Raw genomic sequence first — 20,786 nt, 5'->3', positions numbered from 1 at the left:
GAGTCAGAGATGGAAGGGGTGCCACAGTTCGGAGTGCGACGAAAATAAACGAGGTATTTAAGGCCTTCTATGAAGAGCTGTACAGATCCCAGCCCTCAGCGGGGGAAGAGGGGACGAGACGATTCCTAGACCGGCTGAGACTCCCGAGGGCGGAGGAGCAAGAGGTGGCTGGTTTGGGGGCACCAATTGGGTTGGAGGAGCTGAGCAAGGGTTTGCGGAGTATGCAGGCAGGGAAGGCGCCGGGACCGGACGGGTTCCCGGTGGAGTTCTACAGGAAGTACGTAGACCTGTTGGCCCCGCTATTAGTGAGGAGCTTTAATGAGGCAAGAGAGGAGGGGACACTGCCTCCGACAATGTCGGAAGCGACAATTTCTTTGATCCTAAAGCGAGACAAGGACCCACAGCAATGTGGATCGTACAGGCCGATCTCGCTCCTTAATGTGGATGCAAAGTTGCTGGCAAAAGTGCTGGCCACGAGGATCGAGGACTGTGTCCCGGGGGTGATCCATGAAGACCAGACGGGATTCGCAAAGAGCAGGCAATTAAACAGTAACGTGCGCGGCTCTTAAACGTGATGATGATGCCATCGGTGGAGGGAGAGGCGGAGATAGTGGTAGCTATGGACGCGGAGAAGGCCTTTGACCGAGTAGAGTGGGAGTACCTCTGGGAGGTGCTGCGTAGGTTTGGGTTCGGGGGAGGGTTTATCAGTTGGGTTAAGCTCCTTTACAGAGCCCCAGTGGCGAGTGTAGTGACGAACCGGCGGAGGTCGGAGTATTTTCGACTGGACCGAGGGACGAGGCAGATGTGCCCCCTGTCCCCCTTGTTGTTCGCATTGGCGATCGAACCATTGGCCATGTCATTGAGGGAGTCTAATAAATGGAGGGGGGTGGTCCGAGGGGGAGAAGAGCATCGGGTGTCGCTATATGCGGATGACGTGTTGCTGTACGTGGCGGATCCAATGGAGGGGATGGTGGAGGGCATGCAGACTCTAAGCGAGTTTGGGTACTTTTTGGGCTATAAGCTCAATGTAGGGAAGAGTGAGCTCTTTGTATTACAGGCGGGGGACCAAGAAAGGGGGTTAGGGGACCTACCGCTGAGGAGGGTGGAGGGGAGTTTTCGGTATCTGGGGATCCAGGTAGCCAGGAGTTGGGGGGCCCTACATAAACTGAATCTGACGAGGCTGGTGGAGCAAATGGAGGAGGATTTCAAAAGATGGGACATGTTACCGCTTTCGCTGGCGGGTAGGGTGCAGTCAGTCAAAATGGTGGTCCTTCCGAGGTTTCTGTTTGTGTTTCAGTGCCTTCCCATCGTGATCACTAAGGCCTTTTTAAGAGAGTAGGCAGGAGTATTATGGGGTTTGTGTGGGCGAACAAGACCCCGAGGGTAAGGAGAGGGTTCCTGGAACGCAGTAGGGACCGAGGAGGGTTGGCGCTGCCAAACCTGGGGAGCTACTACTGGGCAGTAAATGTGGCAATGATCCGCAAGTGGGTTATGGAGGGAGAGGGGGCGGCATGGAAGAGGATGGAGATGGCGTCCTGTAAAGGAATGAGCCTGGGGGCATTGGTGACGGCACCGCCGCCGCTCTCGCCGTCAAAGTATACCACGAGCTCGGTGCTGGCGGCAACGCGAAGGATCTGGGGCCAGTGGAGACAGCACAGGGGTGCAATGGGAGCATCGGTGTGGTTCCCGATCAGGGGTAACCACCGATTTGTCCCGGGGAAGATGGACGGGGGGTTCCAGAGCTGGCATCGGGCGGGGAATAGAAGAATGGTGGACCTGTTCATTGACGGGAAGTTTGCGAGTCTAGGGGCACTGGAGGAGATGTTCGAGTTACCCCCGGGAAACGCCTTTAGATATATGCAGGTGAGGGCTTTTGTGAGGCGACGGGTGAGGGAATTCCCGTTGCTCCCGGCACAAGAAATTCAAGACAGGGTGATCTCGGGTGTATGGGTCGGGGAGGGCAAGGTGTCGGCAATACATCAGGAGATGAAAGAAGAGGGGGAAGCGCTGGTAGAAGAGTTGAAGCGTAAATGGGAGGAGGAGCTGGGTGAAGAGATCGAGGAAGGTTTGTGGGCTGATGCCCTAGGTAGGGTTAATTCCTCCTCCTTGTGTGCCAGGCTCAGCCTGATACAATTTAAGGTGGTTCACAGAGCTCACATGACGGGGGCGAGGTTCAGCAGGTTCTTTGGGGTAGAGGACAGATGTGGAAGATGCTCGGGGTGCCCGGCGGAATATGTCCATATGTTTTGGTCATGTCCAGCACTGGAGAGGAGTGGTGGGAGCAATATCTCAGGTGGCAAAAGTCCGGGTCAAGCCAAGCTGGGGGCTAGCACTATTTGGAGTAATGGACGAGCCGGGAGTGCAGGAGGTGAAAGAGGCCGGCATTCTGGCCTTTGCGTCCCTAGTAGCCCGGCGAAGGATCTTGCTAATGTGGAAGGAGGTGAAGCCCCCCAGCGTGGAGGCCTGGATAAATGATATGGCTGGGTTCATAAAGTTGGAGAGAATTAAGTTTGCCTTGAGAGGGTCTGCGCAGGGGTTCTACAGGCGGTGGCAACCGTTCCTAGACTATCTCGCGGAGCATTAGAGGAAGGTCGGTCAGCAGCAGCAACCTGGGGGGGGGGGGGGGGGGAGGGGGGACTGCCTGGGAGGGTGGAGGAGCAAGAGATAACATGAAGGGTTGGGGAAACTGGCATGTACGAGAGAGAGCCAGTGTACAAAGCTATGTAAATATATCATCTTGTCATGTATATATCTTGCTCCGCGCGATTTCTTGCTCGTTTGTTACCGGGGGGAGGGTTTATTGTTTGTAAGGGAGAAAAATTGTGTTAAAAACCTTGAATAAATATATATATTTTTTAAATCCACAACTCCACTTTGCCGCCTCATCCCTATAACCCTTGATTGCCTTACTGATGAAAAATCTGCCAGTCTCAGCCTTGAACGTATTTATTGATCAGGCCAACTCTCTACAGCAACGCATTCCATAGAATCGCTACCCTCTGAGAGAAGAAATTCCTCTTCATCCTCGTCTGAAATGAGCAGCACCTTACTCTGAGATTGTGGCCTATGGCCCTAGACTCACCCACAAGCCGAAACAACCCCTAGCATCTCCACTGTCAAACCCCTTATGAACACTATATATCTCAGAAGGTTCACCACTCATTCTTCTAAACTCCAATGCGTGTCGGCCTAACCGACTTAAGCTCTGCCCATGTCAGTCTCTGAAGTGCAATTGGTCAGCGTGTTTGGCTGTTCACCAAAAGGCCTGTGATTGAAGGCCAGATTCTTCTTTTTCTGCTGACAGGTAGAGTAACGATGGGCCGAAAGGTCTCTTTCTGTGCTGTGAAATGCTACCTAGCTTTGAAAATCCCTCCATACTCGGGCTTAACCTGAAGAACCTTCTCTGGATTGCCTCCAAAATATCTATCCTTATATAAGGAGACCAAAACTGTTCACAACATTACAATATGCCCTGGTGGAATTTGTACTCCTGTGTCTGGAGTATTAGTTCAGACCTCCAGATTACCAGTTTTGTAATAATATTGCGAGACTATCCCAAAGACTGAAATATCATCACATCTAAAAGGTGGAACAATTGAACATTAAACACTCCTGCATTGGATCACAGGTCTGGATCATGTGCTCAGGTATCTGTTGTGGGAGGTGATATTGATTCTACTGAGACAAGGCTGTTAACCTACCATGGTTTGTTTTTTGACATTCTGAAATATTGCTCGAGGAATCTAAAGTTCAAACTCAGGGTCCAGTCTTACATGGGTCAATTTAATTTTCAGAGGCTGGTCTTTTATTAGTCTTGGGTCTTATGCTGACACGATGCGAATGGTGAATCGGATTCCATTGGGTCCATACAAAATATCAGTTATTCCAAAAATAGAGCAAGGCAGAAACATAAGTACAATTTGATCTTCCCACTGCATGAGCTGCACGATCAGAGCGGTTGGAAGCTGGGATTGTTTTCCTTTAACCGAGCAGGTTATGGCCAGGCCTGGTAAAAATGTTCAAACTTAAGAATTGTTTTGTTTGATTAATTAGGACGAAACTTGATTCACTGGCAGGAGGGTCAGAAAAAGAGGACACTGATTAATTAGATATTAATTAATTCCCCCCCCCCCCCTAATTATAAACCGATCAAATTGCAACATTACTAGACAGGGCGGATACAGAAAGGATGGTCCCGATGGTGGGGGAAGCTAGAACGAGGGGTCACCGTCTAATAATACGAGGTAAACCATTTAGGATTGTGATGAGGAACAATATCTTCACCCTGGGAGCCGTGAATCTGTGGAATTCTCTACCATAGAACGAAGTTGAGTCGAAAGTATTGCATGTTTTAAAGAAACAGTTAGACATAGCTCTTGGGGATCAAAGCTCTAAAGGGACCAAATGAAACGGGGAAAAGCGGAGCAGGCTCGAAGGGCAGAATGGTCTACTCCTGCTCTATTTTTTATGTCACTGTATTACATCAAATCCGTTCTCAAGCCGAATGAGACCCTGTCTTTATTTAAATTAAAGTAAACCTTGTCCCTGTCTATACTACACTGTTCTGTTTCTGTTATACGCAATTAATACTACATTAGACCATGCATAGCATTATATTACATTAAGTTCCGCCTCTTTTATGTTCCACAGGAATTTGTCTCTTTACATCACACTCGTATTGATAAACTCTATTGATATTTTACCGGGCCATGTTCCTGTTGCCTGTCTCGGTATAACGAATGATTGAATATATTTGCATGTTTGTACGAGTACAATCATTGTTGATTTGGAGATTATATTCATTTTTGTTAATACGTATAAGTAGTTCTATGAAATTTGTACTTGCTCTGCTATCATGTGGGTAATATTGAGTTTAATATTTTACCAACGTCCCAGTAATGAACTGGGCTTGAGGGACAGATCTACATATGAACACCGGTGCACAGCACTTTCCAAAAGTTAATGGAAATCTCTGTTTTGTTCAAAATGATGAATTTACTCTTGTGTTACACTCTATCCATTGGAAAGTTGTTTTATGGCGTGGATTATTTTTCTGCCTCGTTTTACATTCACCAATCATCTGATACACTGGCAATGTTAGACAGATCAGTGCTCTCACAGAATCCCCAGATTGGCACCCACAGTATAAATGTCCACCCAATCATAGAACTCTCATCTGGCTAAGAAGAGCAAGTGAATTCTCTGCAAAAAGGTATTGACCGTTTGTGTAGGTGTTTATTTAAATATTGTTCTTAAGTTTTGCAACTGTAATCGATCACAGCGTAATGTTATCTTCAGAATTAATTGTTTCACTTTGCGATGTCTTCATGCATCTCGGCCCTAATCTCTGGTATGCATTCCGTACTCCTCTTTACCTCAATTCCCTTAATAAAATCATCCCATATAACCTGCCTCGTCGACCAAGATTTTAATCATCTGACCTAATAAGTCTTTACACATATATTAATCCAGACCCTACATCAGGAATGACTGCAATAGACCCTACATCAGGAATGACTGCAATAGACCCTACCTCAGTTTATAATATTCCAGACACTGAATCAATAATCACTGCTCTGTATCCTATATCATTTAAGGGTAATCAACCTTTGTATCAGTGATTTCTGCAGCAGAACCTTTCTCGGTTTATGCTCGTCTAGACCTTGCATCAGTAATCACTGCACTAGATCCAATCGCAGTCGCACTGTTGCTTCACATCGCCAGAGTCCCAACTGCGTACGTTCTCCCCAGTGTCTGCGTGGGATTCCATCGGGCGCCCCGGTTTCCCCCCACAAGTCCCGAAAGATGTGCTGTTCGGTAATTTGGGCATTCTGAATTCTCCGTCTGTGTACCCAAACAGGTGCCGGAATGTGGCCACTAGGATTTCTTCACAGAAACTTCATTGCAGTGTTAATGTCACCTTACTTGTGACAAAAATATTATTGGATTAGTTTAGGTTAATCTCCACCCTGTATGATTGACAATCGTTTTAGACCTTGTCATAGAGTCATGGAGAGTAAGCGGTTTACAATACTGAAAGATGCCCTTCACCCACCATATCTGCGATGGCAATGAAGCACCTATCGGTTGTAAGATTGTCCAGAGATGGTCTTCCTACCATAAAACCATAAGACACAGGAGCAGAATTCGACCATTCGGCCAATCGAGTGTGCTCCGGATTCAATCATGACTGTTATGTTTCTGATCGCCTATCTCCTGCCTTCTCGCCATAACCCCTGATCCCATTATTAATAAAGAAACTATCTATCTCTGTCAGCCTGGTTAGATATAGGGAAAGATCCTTCGGCACTGCCACATCAAATGCTCACCACTCTCTGCAGCTCAGGTTAGATACAGGGTAAATATTTCTCTACAGTTCTCATTAAACACTACAAGGTAATTGAATGCTCCAACCACACTTTAGGGTAAACCCCCTCTATGTATTCCATTTCATTGGATTCGATCCATTTAGTTGGAAGCCAATGGGGTGAGATTGGGCTGAGAGAATATGACTTCATGATGTCGATTAAAGGCAATGGCCCATTGTGGAGAGACATGAGACAGAACCAGTTAGGAGAAAGGCACAGATATCAGATACAGGAAAACTCTACGAGCACATTTCGCATGTCAATATATTTCGAGATTGGAGGGAATCTTTACTAATTCTGAACATGGAGTTCATCATGGTATTTTTCTCATATAACTGATGAAGAAACAAATATCCAAAAACAATCACGACTGGAATCCGTTGATCTATTTACATCTTTGCCTCTATTTCTGTGCTGTGTCGGTGGGGAAATAGTTGTTACGTTTTTGCCAGTCCACAATCTAATCTGGGACTTCTATTTCTGTGTTTATTTACATAAATACCTCACTGGTCACAATGAAATGTCCATGACAGCAAAACGAGATAAACACAGTCACATTGATTAGTTTCAACTCCAAATAGCGGTTTATTTTAATAATATTGACGGTTGGTTAAAATATATAGAAACTTCCATTAGAACAGATGCTACTTAATTGAAATAAAAACTACATTTAAATTAAGCATTCATTCTGAAAGTCCTGATGCTTCAATTAATGAAGCATCTTTAACCAGGCTGTTATTCCACTGAATATTAATTTGATTGAAATAGTAACCGATTTAAACTAGATAAATTAAAACATCAGGCAGAGGAGTGACCGATAGTCACAGTAATCTCAGATCTTTCAACATATTACAACTTGCATTTTAAAATGTAAACATTTGGAAAGAGCTTGCTTTTGTAAAACCCTTTACCCGACCTCAGGACATCCCAACGCCCTTAAAACTCACTGATATATTTTGCTGAATTTAATCACTGCTGTAATGTTGTAAACGGAGCAGGGAATGTGTGCACAGCAAGTGCCCACATACTGAGATGTGATAAGTGACCAGCTAATCTGCGATTTATGTTCAAGAACGGACATTGGTCGAGGATACTGGGAAAACCAGCTCTACTCTTTCGAATTATGTCAATGAGGTGGTCCACCTGAAATGTGAATCTGTTTCTCTCTCTGCTGATGCTCACTGACCTGCTGAGCAGCCTTTTTTCCGCCTTATCCGCATAATTACCTTACTGATGAAAAATCTGACTGTCTCAGCCTTGAACATATTTATTGACCCGGCCTCTCCAATTCTCTGTGGAAAGAATTCCATAGAATCACTCCCCTCTGAGTCAATAAATTCCTCTTCATCCTCGTCTGAAATGAGTGACACCTTCCTCTGAGATTGTGCCCAATGGCCCTAGACTCTCCCACAAGCAGAAACAACCTCTAGCATCCACACTGTCAAGCGCCCTGAGAATACCAAATATCTCAGTAAGTTCGCCTCTCCTTCTTCTAAACTCCAATGCGTGTAGGCCTTACCTACGTAACTTCTCCTTCTGTCAGTCTCTGTGGTGCAATTGGTAAACGTGTTTGGCTGTAAACCGAAAGGTCTGTGCTTCAAGACCATCTAGGGCCGGATTCTTCTCCGTTTGATGACAGGCGCAGTAACGATGGGCCGAAGGACCCCTTTCTGTGCTGTGAAATTCCAGCTGCATATGAAAATCCATCCGTACTCGAGATTAACCTAATGAACCTTCTCTGGACTGCCTCCAAAATATCTATCCTTAGGTAAGGAGTCCAAAACTGCTCAAATCATTGCAGTATACCCTGGTGGAATTTGTACTCCTGCCTCTGGAGTAATAGCTCAGGTCTCCAGATTACCAGTCTAGTAATAATATTGCGAAGCATCCCTAAGATTGTAATATCATCACATCCAAAAGATGGAGCAACTGAACATAAAACGCTCCTTCTGCTTTGGACCACAGGTCTGGATCATGGACTCAAGTACCTGTTGTGAGAGGTGTGAAAGTGTACAAACTCAGCAATAGCATGATGGGAAAAATAGCCAACTTATGTAACCAAGTGTAAGACAGCTGTGTCAGCTAAGTGCTAAGAATCCACATAATCGTATCATACAAGGCCAGAAGAGGGAAAATAGTGCCTGACCTTAGTAAAACCTGATAACAAAGCCACGATCTAGGAATGTCCTAATAACACAACCTCCTCATGACCTAGGTCCATCTGCGTCAAGGCATCATGAGGGCAGAGGTGAAAAACAAAATAGGACCACGTCTTAAATCCTCTAAAGACAAAATACTGCAAATAAGCCGAGTCAGGGTCTTTCCATGACAACATGTTTGATCAGAAGTTATGACTGTATTGACATTTTTGAACAAGGTCTGTTTTTGTAAAATGATACAGCTTTTGTATAAATATTGAACGTTTTCTCCATGTCTTTGCGAGCTTGAGAAAGAATGAGTAGGTTTACCTTAACAGCTCGCTCTCTCTCTAACCTGTAGCCATCTGCATGCAGACTTTGGTCAATAAAGACAAAGTTATTTATTTCGAAACAGAGTTGTAAAGTTGTTTTCTTCACAGTCTTGAAGTAGGAAAGATTTTAAAAGACGACAGTGGCGCTGCGAGCCCTCACCAATACCCTGAGTGGCTTCCGTGGGGGACCGAACAAGTGATCGAGCACGAACCCGGAGAGCGGAGACGGACGGCGCAACAAGGTAAGCTTTAACCTTGGTCTCTCTCTCTCTCTCGGATCGGTGCTGTGACCCCTCGTCCCTGACAGATAACGCTGACAGGTGACGGTGTTCGAATCTAAATTTGACTGTGAGTAATGTTCTTAGGGTCTGGGACCCGGTTGTCGTTCAAAGCCTAAGGTCAGGGACCACCTGCTCTTGTTTTTTTTTCCCCAGGACAGGGATACACAGGCTTGGCTAGGTCAGGGACCAGATTTGGATTTTTGACTTTTAAATTTACAAGGCAGTTTTTCCCCATTTTTTTTCTCTTCTCTCTCTCTTTTAATTTTTTTTACACTCCTTAAAAGTCACGGGCCAGAGCCTGGACAAAACGGAGGACAATTCTCCCTTGCTTTTTATGTGCACCATGTTCCCTGATAAGGAATGCAATTTACGCCTCTTGTCTTCAGCTTTAAATAAGAAATTCGGATCTGAAATTTGGCCACTAGGTGGTACCTGGAATTTAGAAAACTGCACCGCGGCAGAGACAGCCATTTGGTCTCGGAATGCCGGAGCCAAATGGAAGAAATTAATTACCAAATGGCAAAAAGAATCAGACAGACGACACAAACTGTCCTTGTTAATGAGTTGGAGGGACAATGCACGTAGGAGAGGGATTGCTGATTATAAAGACGGAGAAACCAAAGACTGGGAAACGTTAAAATTCAAATGTGAACTATGGGACAGGAAAGATCCTAAGAATCAAGGGGGCATAATACTGCACCGGGTGTTAAGCAGTTCGGAATAGTCCATCAGATTAAAAATCAGGAGGATCCTCCCACTACCTCTGGCATGCCGTTGTTTCCCTATTTGATTGATACAGAGGAGGAGGAGGAGGAATTAAATCCCACGATGCCCCCATGGCCACATCTTCCCAGTTACACGGTGCGGCAGCCCCGTTCTCACCCTCCCCCTTGTAGCAACCTTGCTGCCGATAATCTCCCTGCTCCTATTACTCCCATTGCAACATGCACTCGCTCAAAAGCACCAACCCCCTTCCTCGATCAGCCCGTTACCTCTGTTAGTCAGGCTTTCCAAGAATTAACTATCAGTACAGCACCGGTAGAGGAGCCTTTTCCACCACCGCCTCCCCCTGCAAATTTTCCAATCTGATGTCTCGTTAACCCTCGAGCGACTGATGACGACGACCAATTTATTGAGACATGGCAGGCTTTTAAACCTCAGGAGCTCTGTTTGATCATGGCTCACTGTCCGTCACATAAAACGGACCCAGAGGGCTTTACTGAATACCTGAGGAGAACTGCGACTGTGTATGATGCTACCCCTAGGGATCAGTATTCCCTTATTTTTTCATCCCTTCCCCCAGATTTAGGTGAGAAATGGAAACGAGAATTAGGGGATCATGGAACCACATGGGATGCATTTAAAACCAACAATCCATCAGATGAGGCTCAACTCGCTTTAATGTTCCCAGCACTTAAGCGTGCTCTCCGTAAACCTGTAGATATCTCCAAAATTCTTGATTGTACACCCACTCCAAAGGAGGAGGGTCCTGAATTTTTTGATCGCTTTTGTGAAATTTACACTCTTGATTCCGGTGATGAGACTTTTAATGCGGGCTTGAAATCTCCCCAGTTCAATGCGCTGCTTATGCAGGTCGTGCCTGACCGCATAGCAACCAGTATTAAAACTAATAATATGGATTGGTCTGATAGCTCCAAATCCCACATGCGACGTGCTATCTCTTATTACTGGAGCAATGGCCGTGACAGAGAAGCTTTTGGAAGGGACCCTCCTACACCCAAAATAAAGTCGGAGTTTGTCCAGCGACCCCCTCGCAGGAACCCCCCACCTTATGAACGTCACCAAGGCCCTCCCCGGCCTTGTCCTCCAACCCGAGACAGTGTCACTTGCTTTAATTGCAGACGGACAGGTCACTACGCTAGGGATTGCCCTGCTCCACGCAGAGACAGGGCACCCCCTCCACGGCGGTATGCTCCCTTCACTGACTCCCACCCTTATTGACTGGCCCGCTCCAATTTCCCGGTTCTCTCTGGCGACCACTCTGAGGAACCCACAGCTACAATTCACATTGAGGGTATTCCCGTCCCCTTCCTCATTGACACAGGGGCAACTGCTTCTACGTTGAATTTTACGATAGTTAACCAATATTGTTTTCCTCTCTCAGACGATTATGTGGAACTTTCTGGTTTTATGGGTGAGGGGGCTACATACCAACTCACGAAACCCCTTCTGGCTCAATTTAATGACCGTCAATGTTGTATTCCCTTCACTGTCACGCGTACCCTCGGTGTTAATCTTGCTGGCCGTGATCTGTTATGTCCCTGACAAGTTGAGATTGTTTGCCTTGACGACGGCGTCACGATATCCACGGCTCCACAAGCCCAGCCTCGAAATTTACCCCTTGCCTTCACTCCCCAATGGTGGTCCGTTGATTTTGATCGCTCCAATTTTTCACCTCCCTTGCATGTTCCTCATCCACACGAGACCCTTTGCTATGACCACACGGGGTGCTCGCCCGATTTGGAGACCACCTACCAGGACTCCCTCGGGTCCACGGTGGCGGTTACTTTCATCGCTCATGCTGAGGGAAAAGAGGGCTCTGCATTTCTTGTTGAAGTGCCCCTCGTATTCTGGAAATAGTCTGGACTAGTGGCACCTTACGTTACCCTCACTGTCAATGTAGGCTACAGTGCCAGGTCACTGGACTTTCTGGTTGCTACCCTCCAAGGAAAATGTGATCCTTTTTATACTGGACGACAGAGCTTCCCTGAAGGCACGTTACAGTATTTTTCACAGCCCTTTTGTGTTGATGGTACATTGAACCACCATCGGACCAACCGTTCCCCGTCCCCAGAGATTCCTGCAGACTTATGGGCTGCGTCCAAACACGAAGTTGGTCTTACTAATGTGCCTCCAGTTCTCATTAAGGTTAAGTCCGGTGTGCCCCTGCCCTCCATTTCTCAGTACCCTATTCGCCCTGACGCTGAGGAAGGAATCAACAGCATGATACAGTCCTTCCTTCAACAGGGAATTTTGGTTCTGTGCCAATCGCCCTGTAACACTCCTATTCTTCCCGTTCCTAAGGTTGGGCGGCCGTCTGAATGGCGTTTGGTCCAGGACCTCCGCCGTATCAATCAGATCGTTGAGCCCTTGCATCCCCTGGTCCCTAACCCGGCTACAATCATCAGTAATATCCCGCCTGAGGCAGCTGTCTTTACCCTTGTGGACTGACAACACGCCTTTTTTGCGATACCCCTTGCCACTGAATCCCAGTATTTGTTTGCCTTCACATTCAAAGGGCACCAGTACACTTGGACTAGGCTACCGCAAGGTTTCATTCATTCACCGACACTCTTCTCACAGGCACTGCACACCCAATTAGCTACTTTGACACCCCCGGGGGGATCTACTATTATACAGTATGTCGATGACTTACTCCTTGCTAGCCCTGACTTTGCTTCTAACGAACGCGACTCCATTTATCTGCTCACCCGTCTCCATTCCTGGGGATGTGTAATACCGCCTAATAAAGTACACAAAGGGCAGAGGCAGGTTAAATTTCTGGGCGTTCTGATAAGCGCTACTGAACGTTCCCTTACGCAGGATCGTATTACTCCCATTTTGCAAACCGCACTTCCTACCTCGCCAAAGCAGATGAGAGCCTTTTTAGGTTTAGTGAACTTTTGCAGACAATGGATTCCGAATGTTACTGCTCATACCAAGGAGCTTACTCCTTATTCCTCCCAGAATTCACCCCTTAAGTTTGAACTACCCGATTCAGCACAGCAATCTTTTGTCACTCAAGAACGCGCTGGCTTCCGCCCTGGCTTTAGGACGACCTCTTTATGACAGGCCCTTCCAGTTGTATGTTAATGTCCTTGACCTATGTGCCACGGGTGTCTTGACACAGGAACATGGTGACCGACGCCGTCCGGTTGCCTATTATTCTACTAAATTGGATCCAGTAGCTTGTGGTTTACCCCCCTGCACGCAAATTCTCATTGCTGTACATGTGTTAGCTCAGGCAGCCTCTAATTTAACCCTTCATCAGCCCGTGCATGTGTATACCTCACACTCTGTTGTGGCTCTCCTTACATCTCAGCAGACCCAGCATCTGACACAGGCCCGCTTGAGCCGATATGAGGTCTCACTATTACAGAACCCATATCTGTCTTTCCATTTCTGTTCCACTTTAAATCCCGCAGCATTCCTCGAACACCCCCCTGATGTACTTGTTGATCCACCACATGATTGTTTGCTTTGGAATCACTTCATTACCGCACCTCGTCCCGATTTAACTGGCCCTCTTGATAATCCTGATCTCACTTTTTATATTGATGGCAGTTCTTCTATTTCCCAAATGGGTGTCCCGCAATCGGGATATGCCATTGTTACAGACACTGACATTCTGGAAGCAGCTGCTTTCCAGATTCCAGTGTCGGCACAGAAAGCTGAGCTATTCGCCCTTACTAGAGCTTGTGTTCTGGCCAAAGACCAAAGTGCGAATGTGTACACTTTGTACACTTTTGGTGTCGCCCACGATTTTGGCCGCCTCTGGCACAACGTGGATTCCTTACCTCTGCAGGCTCTCCCATTCTAAATGCTCTTTGGGTTAAAAATCTCCTCGTTGCTATTCAACTTCCTCGTCAATTGGCTATCATTAAATGTGCTGCGCACACTTCCGGGGACACTCCTGTGCAATTAGGAAACGCCCGTGCGGATTCAGCCGCTAAGGCAGCGTCTGCATCAGCCTCTATGATTGTTCCCGCAGGGGGTACACAGGCTTTAAATCAGCTACCTATTCTAGCAACAAAGGGCATGCCAGAGTTAGCTGAAATTCAAAGGTTACAGAGGAACGCCTCTGATTCTGAGTGCACATTATGGAAGTCAATGGGGTGTTCGCACTCGTTGACACAAAACCTCTGGCTTACCCCAGTAGGTCAAGTTTGTGTTCCAGATTCGTTATTGCCGATACTTATTGATTATTTGCATTCTTGTACCCATCTTGGCAAGGAGGGAATGGTACAGCTACTTTTGAAAACTTGGTGGCACCCAGATCTGAATACAGCAGCACAAATGCGGCTGGATCGATGTCTTATTTGCATGAAAAATAATAAGGGTAAAGGCATTAAATGCCCTCCCGGAACAACCCCCTTGCCAGATGGTCCTTTTGCCTGCATACAGCTTGATTTTATTGAATTACCTAAAGTACAATGCTATAAATATTGTTTAGTGATCATTGATGTATTTAGTAAATGGATTGAAGCCTTCCCCACCACCAACTGTACTGCACATACGGTGGTAAAATTACTATTGACAGAAATTATTCCCCGATTTGGGATTCCCAGAATGATGAGCTCAGACAAGGGAACACATTTTGTGGCTCGAATCAATTCTGAATTATGCGAAGCACTCAAAATTAAACAACAACTGCACTGCGCGTATCATCCACAGGCAGCAGGAAATGTAGAAAGAGCAAATGGGACCTTAAAAGAAAAATTATCTAAATTGACCGAAGAAACTGGATTAAATTGGCTAAAGGTATTGCCTTTGGCACTGTTTCACATGAGGATTACTCCACATTCGCGGTCCGGACTGTCAGCTGCAGAGATAGTCTACGGTCGGCCAATGAGGACTCCCTGGGATGCCCATGAAGAACCCCTAGAGGGAGTAGACCTCCACGTTATGGGAGATAAAATGCTGAGTTATTTGAAGCAATTAACATTTTATTTGAAGTTTCTCCACTCGCAGGTAAAACAGGCCCATCTCCCAGCAACAGTCGGAACAAAGATCCCTCGATATCCAGTAGTCAAACCAGGAGACTACGTGCTGATAAAGAATTGGGACAGAGAGAAGTTAGGGCAACGCTGGAGCGGCCCTTTTCAAGTATTGCTGACTACACCGACTGCCGTTAAACGCGAAGGACGTTCGAGTTGGGTACACCTATCGGATTGTAAGAAGATTGGTTCCAGCCCCAACGAGGACGCAGAATGAGGATCTTCATTATCACATTTGGACTATTTGTACTAATTGGTCTTAATGGCCATTCGACAGTAGGCGAACAAACTGACAAAGAGCTGCGTGCTAATAGCTTTCTATATATGTCATATATTTATGCTGACAGATTGAATGTAAGTAACTGTTGGGTTTGTACCCGTATCCCCATCCATTCCAAGGAGGGGCTACCTCTCCAATCACTCCCATTCCACTTAGCAGAAACAGCTGAGTGGATACTGCGTCAAAACCGAACACAGGGGTTCGGTGGCGATATGAACATTTGGAGATCGGCTGGCTATGGGATGACTAGATTTTCAGCCTGGTATCAACCTGGATATCCCCATGTCTCGAATCCCCCTGCCCTTACCATCCCATCGAGCACTGCGCAAGGATCCCTATGTTTTAGTAAATCAGGAGAACGACCATCAATGGGGCAGAGTAGGTGTAATCTTACAACTGAATGGCAGGGACCGATACCAAACCTCTCCAACAAGGGTATGTTTGTTCTTGATTGGTCCAGGGTGTGGAATAAAACATCAAATAGCTCATGGACGCATAATTCCCAGGTACCCTGGATGACAATGGCTGAGAATTTTACGGCCTATAAACGGGACCTATTTCATATGTGGCATTAAAGCTTACTCCTGGCTTCCCAGAAATTGGACAGGGTCCTGTTATCTAGGATATGTCGTAGCCTGCATGCACCACCTACTCTCCCTTAAACAACACTCCTCACGAATCAGGAGGACCATTAGTAAAACCGAGGAGTTCTTTGTGATCGCCTTTCCACAATACGGAACAGGCAAGGCAGCAAACGAATTGATCCTTATGGCCTCGGCATTGGAACAACTGTTGAACATAACAGCAGCAGAATCCAGGGCAGCCGGACGGGCACTAGCCGAGGTCTTGGCTGAGCTGGTGGCTGTCCGGACTGTGGCATTACAAAATCGAATGGCTCTGGATTATCTGTTAGCCTCGCAGGGAGGAACGTGTGCCATTATAGGTCAGGAATGCTGTACTTATATCCCAGATGCCTCTGAAAATATTACCAACTTGGCTGACCATATAAGAAGACAGGCGGATCAACTTCAAGAAATTGGCCAAGAATTTCACAATTATAACCTACCAGGTTGGTTAGGTTGGCTGGGACACGGATTGTTCGATTGGATCTTTAAGGCCTTCATATTATTACTATTAGCAATAGGATTGCTTGGATGCTTGTGTCAATGTATTTACACCTGTCTCCTGAATATCCCTATTTGAACAATTGAGTGGTTGTCCTGATGGGACAACAGGAGGGAATGTGAAAGTGTACAAACTGAGCAATAGCATGATGGGAAAAATAGCCAACTTATGTAACCATGTATAAGAAAGCTGTGTCAGCTAGTGCCAAGACCAGACCCTGACAAACTAGACAAAGCTAAGAATCCACATAATCGTATCATACAAGGCCAGAAGAGGGAAAATAGTGCCTGACCTTAGTAAAACCTGATAACAAAGCCACGATCTAGGAATGTCCTAATAACACAACCTCCTCATGACCTAGGTCCATCTGCGTCAAGGCATCATGAGGGCAGAGATGAAAGCAAAATAGGACCACGTCTCTAAAGACAAAATACTGCAAATAAGTATACAGGGTCTTTCCATGACAACATGTTTGGTCAGAAGTTATGACTGTATTGACATTTTTGAACAAGGTCTGTTTTTGTAAAATGATACAGCTTTTGTATAAATTTTGAACGTTTTCTCCATGTCTTTGCGAGCTTGAGGAAGAATTAGCAGTTTGCCTTAACTGCTCTCTCACTTCAACCTATTGCCACACTGCATGCAGACTTTGATCAATAAAGACGAAGTTAGTTTTATCGAAACCAAGGTGTAAAGTTGTTTTCTTCAGTCTTGAAGTAGGAAAGATTTCAAAAGACGACAATCTGCCCAGAGTGTGGGAAGGGATTCACTCGATCATCAGGGCTGCAACAACACCAGCGGGTTCACTCTGGGGAGAGGCCATTCACCTGCTCCAAGTGTGGAAAGGGATTTACTGATTCTTCCACCCTTTTGAAACACCAGCAGGTTCACACAGACGAGAGACCTTTTAAATGTGTAGACTGTGCGAGGTGCTATAAAAGTTCCCTCAACCTAATGCGTCATCAGCGAGCTCACACTGATGAGAGACAGTTCAGGTGCTTGGACTGTGGAACTGGGTTCAGGCAGTCATCTGAACTCATTGTACACCAGCGAATTCACACTGGGGAGAGGCCATTCACCTGCCCCGAATGTGGGAAGGGATTCTCCCGATCATCAGGGCTGCTACACCAGCGAGTTCACACCGGGGAGAGGCCATTCACCTGCTCCAAGTGTGGAAAGGGATTCAGTGATTCATCCACCCTGCTGAAACACCAGCAGGTTCACACTGAAGCGAGACCATTTCAATGCCCTGACTGTGGGAAGTGCTATAAAAGTCCTGTGGACCTGGTGCGCCATCAGCTTGTTCACACTGATGAGACCATTCAGGTGCTCTCACTGTGGGACAGGGTTCAGGCAATCATCTCAACTCACTGTACACCGGCGAATTCACACCAGGGAGAGGCCATTCACCTGCTGCGAGTGTGGGAAAGGATTCACTCAGTCATCCACTCTGCAAAGACACCAGCGAGTTCACACTGGGGAGAGACCGTTCCCCTGCTTTGTGTGTGGGAAGAGATTCACTCGGTTGTCCATCCTCACAAGTCACCAGTGTGTTTGCAAATAATTAGTGATTGTATTTTACTGTTAATCACATCCAGGAATGAACCTTGTTCATAAATGTCGATTTCTACTGATGTTTTATCAAGAAAATTTGTCAGAAGAATCCAAGAAATTGAACTCTTTTCTATGTGTAATATCATTTTTTGTAACTGGTGAAGTGTGAGAGTGGTCCTCACAGTGGGAGAAAGAGTAGCTGTGTGAATTTAAACTGAGTTTGATGTGTTAATGACTTCAAACCAGATGTTTACCGAAAAAATGTAGTCAGGTTGGGTAGAGAACAGAAACAGATGTGAATGGGTGGTTGTGATTCAAAAGATGCAAGGTGTGAAAGAAAGGTGTCAGGAATGAAGTATGGATAAAGTAAATTCACTTTTTAAAATTATGAATGTTAAAGTAAAGAGATTATGTTGATCAATTCTGGGAGAGATTAGTTCAAACAAAATTGGGTAAAATGATGGCGAGATCAAAGGGAAAGAACATAGTTAAGGGGATACTGAAATAAAATTTGCTTATTGTCACTCGTAGGCTTCAAATGAAGTTACTGTAAAAAGCCCCTGAAACCTGTGAAGATGCTGTTTGAAGGATGCCAGATTTGAAAAGCCAGTTAACTGCTGGTTAACCTCGAGCAAATTGGAGTAAAGGCAAAGTTTGGGACAAGGTTTCTGCATTTTATAGGTCTTAAAATCTATAAGGCGTTGCTGGACAGATTGGGGAAGGTTAGCTGTGAGGTAGTTAAATTAAGATTGTTTGGAACTGTTTCAAGTATTGGGATGTGTGAAGCCATTTTATTTATTTTCCTATTCCATCATAAACATTTGCTTTGCTAAGAAACCATCACAAGTAGTCGGGGACATCATTTCTGGAGTTCACAACCTCTCCTTGTGCTATACAAATTGCAAAGACAAACTGAGGACAAATGTCTCAAATTTCCTTTCTGGCCGTGCCCTTAACAGTAAATAAACTCCAGCTCAGTTATGGGTTAATATTACAGGGAAAAGTCAAATAAATCAGCATTGCGTGAAACAATGTGCATCAAGTATTTTAAAATATTTCTAAAAGTTCTTCCTTTTGAAACGTTGTCCCCCCTCCCCGTTTCATCCATCCTCACCTCCGACAACAAGTGTGTGGAGTTCCTGGGGTTCCTTTGTCACTGAGATTGAGGCAATCTGATCAGCTGCCTCTGCTGCTTCCCTCCCTTCCACTAACCCACCAGACCAAACTGCATCTTAAGTTCCTCCTCGTCTGAGCCCTGAACTCGGATCTTTCTCCAGTTTCTCTCCAATCTTCTATCTCCCTCTGAGCTTACATTGTCCATCAGACCCAACTTCTGTTCCCTTGACTCCATTCGCACAAAACAGTTGACCATCCAACTTCTCTATGTTAGTTGATATGTTTCCAGTTCTCTCTCATTTGGTTCTGTCCTTCTCACTTTAATGCAACATCATCACCCATCCTAAACAGGACACTTGACCCCACTATCTTTGCAAATTTCGAAGACATCTCCAATCTCTCTTTCCTCTCCAAAGTCCTTGTACTCGGCATCCCCCAAGGATCTATCCTCGGCCCCTCCTACTTCCCATCTACAAGCTGCCACGAGGTGACATAATCCCAAAGCACCGTGTTAGTTTTCACATGGACACGGACAACACCCAGCTCTACCTCACCACCATTCCTCTCCATTCCTCCACTGTTACTAAATTATCAAACTGCTTATCCCACGTCCAATACTGGGTGAAAGGTTTTCCTCCAATTAAAAATTGGGAAGACCAAAGCCATTGTCTTCAGTCACCATTAGAATTTCAATTCCCTAACTCCGGAGTCCATCCCTCTCCCTGGGAACTGTCTGAGGCTGTACCACACTCTGCACAATCTCCGTGTCAGATTTGACCCCAAGATAAGTTTCTGACCCCATATCCACACCATCACTAATACCAGATATTTCAATCTCCATAATGTCACCTGTGTCCATCCCCACCCCAGCTCATTTGCTGCTCTTATTTTGTGTAATAACCTTTGATGTGGCACCTTGGGAAATACCTTCTGGAAATCCAGATGAAGCACATCTACAGGTTCCCCTTTATTGACATCCCTTGTTACTTCCTCAGAGAACCTTGATAAATTAGTCAGTCACGATTGATTCCCTGAACCCATTTTCAAACACTGTCAAAAGAAAAATCAAATCTCCTCTGCCCCCTTTGCCAATTACCTTAGAGGGATCACGTTCTGTTAAAGAGCTTGTCAACCCCTCTCACCCACTTTCCCGAAAGTGAATAATCAGGAAAAGTCCAACAAATTCAAATATTTTTCTGTTAAAAGTTTATTGATGAAACAGAAACATGGCTTAAAAAAAACCCAGAAAATTACTTGACGATCAAAGACAACCAGAGTAACAGGACGTTCCCAATGTTCTGGGTCCCAAATGGTTCCCCTTCGGCTTCTCTGTACCCTGTTCTCGTGACTCCCTGCTTTGGACATGGGGGCACTGGACCCTGGGGGTCGCATCACCGTCAGCCCCGGTCACCCTTCCTTGAACCCTGATTGGTTGGAGGTGCAGTTCTCAGTCAGTCTTCCAGCACCTTCCTGTCTCTATTATGAAAAATGAAATGAAAATCGCTTGTCACAAGTAGGCTTCAAATGAAGTTACTGTGAAAAGCCCCTAGTCGCCACATTCCGGCACCTGTTCGGGGAGGCTGGTACGGGAATTGAACCGTGCTGCTGGCCTGCCTTGGTCTGCTTTAAAAGCCAACTCTTTAGCCCTGTGCTAAATCAGCCCCTATTAGCGACACCGATGGCAGTTTCCCACCTGGGGAACAAGCCCCGTTATTCTCAGCTAAATTCTGCCCTCAGCTCCATCACCTGGCTGTCATTGACACGAGCAATAGAGACAGAAAGGTGCGCGAGGCTCAAATAGGAATACAAAACCTGTGGATTAGGATCTCCGTAAAGGTCAGCAACTTCTTAGAA

General features: G+C 45.9%; 1 protein-coding gene across 1 annotated transcript in view; it reads left to right on the top strand.

Annotated features, from left to right (window-relative positions):
* The window catches only part of LOC140419035 (uncharacterized), a 529,091-nt gene that overhangs the window by 112,455 nt on the left and 395,850 nt on the right, over window positions 1-20,786 (top strand). The window lies entirely within an intron of this gene.

This window comes from Scyliorhinus torazame, chromosome 5 (genome assembly GCF_047496885.1).
Source record: "Scyliorhinus torazame isolate Kashiwa2021f chromosome 5, sScyTor2.1, whole genome shotgun sequence".
NCBI classification, from domain to species: domain Eukaryota; kingdom Metazoa; phylum Chordata; class Chondrichthyes; order Carcharhiniformes; family Scyliorhinidae; genus Scyliorhinus; species Scyliorhinus torazame.
The sequence above is the reverse complement of the archived record's forward strand: the minus strand, read 5'-3'. Positions and strand labels throughout refer to the sequence as shown.